The 5,000-nt window shown below is 47.4% G+C and overlaps 1 protein-coding gene across 1 annotated transcript in view; it reads left to right on the top strand.

Moving 5' to 3' along the window:
* agbl4 (AGBL carboxypeptidase 4) overlaps positions 1 to 5,000 on the top strand; it is a gene marked incomplete at both ends in the record, with an annotated part of 247,957 nt that overhangs the window by 215,457 nt on the left and 27,500 nt on the right. The window lies entirely within an intron of this gene.

Here is a 5,000-nt window from a genome sequence, read left to right as displayed (position 1 = left end):
TGGGGGGGGGGGATTCTGCTGTGAAGCAGTAAAACAGTGCTTTGCAGTTAGTTATGGTATTTGAGCAAAGTACCAGCAGGAGACTGAAATCCGACATGGATAGCTCCCATAGAGGGTCAGCAAGAGTGAACCGAGCTAGTTTCACTCAAGTTGTTTGCGGAAGTGAATACTCAGACGTTGAGCTCCCAAAGGCCCCGAGGTACTGGGTCTGAGCCCCGAGGGCCACACCCTACCTGTGAGTATCTTTGAGGAGGATGCCTTCCCCCCCTGCCTGCTCACCAATGCCCTGTGTCTGAACACATTGAACGCTGTGGGTTACGGCATGCACTTCATGGACTGGACTGCACGTTTAAATGAGCATCTAATAAAAAAGTCCCTGGATTGCGGTATAGGTTCCTGCTGATGTCACCAGCGGCCCGCGGTCATCAATGTCGCGGACTGTGAGAAGTTTATGGACGACACTATATAAACTGCACACTCCACTTCAACCGGCTTGCCTTTTGAACTTGCGTATCAGTTTTGTTGCAGGGGCCAGATTAAAAATGGCATTGCCAGCAAGGTATGCATCTGGACGGCCTTCTCTTTGTGTCCATCCAGGAAGAATAACGAGGAAGACTCCAGTTAATTACGTTATGTCATAACTTATGAGATATCGCCCCCCCCCCCCCACCAACAGTGATTCCCAGAGAAGGCAGCGAGGGGAAAGAGCTGACTGGGCCAATGAGGAAAAAGTGACCTTCAAAACCCATTAGGTTTCTACTTGTTTGTCATGGACACTGTTCTTCCCCCGGACAATTTACATGTTTATCAGAGCTGATCGTAATATGACATCCTTTAATTTTTTTATTTCCTCAACTCCGCGAGGAGTTGCGCCCGGTAATGTGCCGTGTAGCCCGGCCCCTGACTTTGGCAGGTGAGGAATGTGCTGAGGAGGCACTCCGATTTGGAAAGGTGGGCATAAATTCTGATCGTTCCCACACTCCCCAGCTCTCTCACTCACTCATTGTCAACCCTCTCTCTCTCTCTCTTTACCCTCCCTTTCTTTCTCTCGCTCTTTTGCTCTCTCTTTGTCTCTCTTTTTGCTCTCCCTCTCCCTTACTTTTCACGCTCACTCACATTCATGGTCTCTCTTCTATCTCTCTCTCGCTTTGCTCTCTCTTTGCTCTCTAACTCTTTGCTCTCTCTCTCTCACCACTCTCCACCAACCCTGATCTGTTAAATTCTCTGCACCTATTTCCATGTATTCCCGGCTGGAGGTGTGAGGGGCTGTGACAGGCGCGTCGAGGGTATGTGATGATGTCGAGAGTTAAATGGGTCCATTACTGGGAGACAGGATCTGGTACCTCTGTCACCTTAAGGCACGCTAGCCAGCGGGAAAGACGTTGGTTAGCGATGGACGGGTCTGCTGCGCGGATGAATCCAACATGACACGAATGCACCATTTAGTGACTGTGAGATCACTGACATGCGTGTAGTCGTCTTCGTCATATGTGTGCATGTGATGCCCTCTGGTTTAACTTTCTCTGATTTATATTGTTTTGTAATTGTCTTGTATCATACCAGGACATAATGTTGAACTACATATGATCTGCGTATGGATATGTGTGTTGAACGATGGGAACAGCTCAGCCAACCATATGTTGGCTGAAATTATGTATGGATAAACTTGAGGCTTGTACGGCTGTGTTCTGTTTTGTTAAAAGAAGAAGAAGAAAAAAAAGGCAGCGAAAAGGTGCAGCTTGGTTAAATGTAAGCAAAGAAATGCCACTGTAGTGGTTGCGAAACACTTGCCACCGCTATTGTGAAAATCCAGTTACTTTGAGAATGTGTGGCGCCACAGCCACACTTAGAGCCTCAAAAGCATCTATTGTGAAACCCCTGTTGTGGCCTCTTTGTCAGAACAATCCATGAAAACATGTACGTTTACCGTTTCTTCACCTTCCTCTGCTCTGTGTCTTATTCTGCCTCTCTCTCTCTCTCTCTCTCTCTCCCATCTTCCTCTCTCTCTATCTCTCACTTCCTCTCTCTCTCTCAATCTAAATTCTCCATCTTCCTCATGCCCCCTGCTGTATCTGCTGGTGATCGCTAGTGACATCTAGAGGTCAGGGAACGCCACTGCGCCCTGTCCTCCTCCTGAGGGACGCTACAGTAACTTGACCTTTGACCCTGGCTTTATATATAGCTCGCTTCCAACCAATTAATGTACTTGTCCTCAACATATGCCTGAGCTCTTTTTTCTCCTCACCTCAGCTGGAGCATTAAGTTCCCCCTATTCCCACATGGCGCCGGAGTACCTATGGAATTGTGCAATTTAATTTTGTGCCAGAACGCTTGAGTGGGCAGCGGCAGATACACAGGGGCATGGGGGTACAGAAACATAAATACAACCACTGCTGGGGGAACGCCTGCAAGAGCCCTGAGGGCACACACACTCAAACACTCCCTCACCTGCACTTGAGCACACAGACACACACACACACACACACACACACACACACACACACACACACACACACACACACACACACACACACACACACACACAGACACACACACCCAGACACACGTACACACACACACACACATACACACACACACACAGTCATTCACACAAACACACACACACACACACACTTACAGTTACTCACTCACACCCGAACACACCCACACACACACACACAAACACACACCCTCTCTCCCCAACACACAGTCACTCTTACACACACACACACACACACACACACACACACACACACACAAACACACACCTATAGATAAACAGAGAACCTTTGTGAGGCTGGGCGGCCTGGTGGAAGAGATTGGTTTGATGAGGGAACAAGGGCACGCGGGCAGCAGTGGTGGCCGAGTGCGGGCGGTGTGCTGGTGGAGTCCCTGTGAGGGAGGGACGTTGGCTGCTGCTCCCCTTCTTTATGGGCTGCTGGTTCTGCTGCCATGCCAAGGCTGCCTCTGATTGGCCGGGATGGTTTTTTTTGTTGAGACACGCGTCCACGGGGATGTGTGTTTGTGTGTGGAGTGTGTTTGTGTGAGTCTTTTATGTATTTGTGTGTATGTATGTGTGTGTGTTTTTTCTATTTGTTTCCTTGTTGTTGTGTTGATGAAGTACTTGTGCGTGTCTGTGTATGGTTTGGGGGGGGGGGGTTGTGTGTGTGTCTGTGTGTGTTCTTGTACAGTACATGTTTCATAATCATGTATTTATTTACGTGCCTGTGTGTGAATGTGTGTTTATGTTTTGCTTTCCTTATACATTGACAAGCGTGTAAGTAAGTAGGTGTGATAGAAAGAGAGAGTGTGTGTGTGTGTGTTAGTGAGTTTGTAGAGTCAGTGCTTGTGTGTGTGTGTGTGTGTATGTGTGATAGTTAGTGTGTCAGACAGTGTGAGTGTGTGATAGTAAGTTTGTTTGAGAGTCTGTGTGTGTGTGTGTGTGTGTGTGTGTATCCACGCTGTGTTTCTTGTGTCAGGAGTGTATGTGGTGGCGTGGTGGCTGAGGCCAAGGTGGAATATCACAGCCAGCGGCCGGCCAAACCGCAAGCACTCACATTTACAACCAACAGCCTACCCCTCTCCACCGAGACTCTCTGAATGGCAAAGTCATTTGTCTCTGTGAAGGGCAGCGAGAGAGCAGACTCGAGATAAAGAGAGCGAGAGAGAGAGAGAGAGGGAGAGAGAGAGAGGGAGAGGGAGAGAGAGAGAGGGAGAGGGAGAGGGAGAGAGACTCTCAAAGCAAAGGCAAATAAAATTGGAGCAAATGTTCTATGGTGTCCTAACTCACATAAATACATACATACACACACACAAGGAGACACAAACACGCACAAATATATAAACACACACCCATACACACACACACACACATGCACACACTTGCACGCGTATGCACATGCACACTTTACACTTTGACCATTCCCAAGGAAAAAATGAATAAAAGAGAGAAAGGTGTGTAGCATGATGCTAATTAGCATTTCTCAGCTCAGCAGAAGCCTTATGGAGAATCAATAAGATATTACCTTTTTCTGTACACAGCAATGACCTCTGCCATCTCTTTTATCCTTTTCGAAAACATGCGTTAAAATGAATAAAACAGACAAAAAATACCCAGACCAAACCTCTCTGGCCTTGGAAACTCTCACATATAAACTTTATTTACATTACTTCAAATATATTTTTTTCTCTTTTGGTGTCAGAGGTGATCAAACTCTCGTCCATTGATCAATCTGTTTTGATATGTAGTCTTTTGCTCCGTATAAAGTTGATGTATTTACTTTCTTTAGCCAAAGGTTCCTTGTCAGGGTCATCGATGGCTGGAGCCAGCAGACGATGGATATAGGGCAGACAACCTGAATGCATCAAACACGCACACACGCGCTACGCACACACAAGCGCTACGCACACCCACACGTACACACAAACAAACACACACACACACAATTAGATAGACATAGACGCACAGATATGCATGTTTTGAGATGACATCAAACCAGAACATGTTCCTGAAACGTCACATGGCACTCTTAGTTAAGAGTTCTAAGTCTGTTCATGTCTGCCTGCTTCCTGTAAGAAATACTTTGCCTGTGGAATTCTTAAATGACATCTGTGTGTGTGTGTGTGTGTGCGTGCGTGCGTGCGTGCGTGCGTGCGTGCGTGCGTGCGTGCGTGCGTGCGTGTGTGCGTGCGTGCGTGCGTGTGTGCGTGCGTGAAAGACAATGTTCAGATGCATGTGTGTGCAGTGGCAACACTGATGCTTGGCTCAGGTTGTTGCTGTGGGAATCTGAGCAATCTGAGCATCCTCAAAGTGCCCGGATGTTACACCAGCATCAACGTCAGGCCTGCCTGCTGCTCCGTAGACTCTGGACTGTGTGTCAAATGTCGCCTCCCCTCTGCACTATGTGTCCGGCCATAATGATATCTTTTTTTATTTTAATAGCAGTCGTAATGTAATATTGTTCCGGTTCACTGGATTCTCGATCCATATTAACATGGCC

The sequence above is a fragment of the Pollachius pollachius genome (assembly GCF_949987615.1).
Source record: "Pollachius pollachius genome assembly, chromosome: 7".
NCBI lineage: Eukaryota > Metazoa > Chordata > Actinopteri > Gadiformes > Gadidae > Pollachius > Pollachius pollachius.
This window is presented reverse-complemented; position numbering and strand designations above follow the sequence as displayed.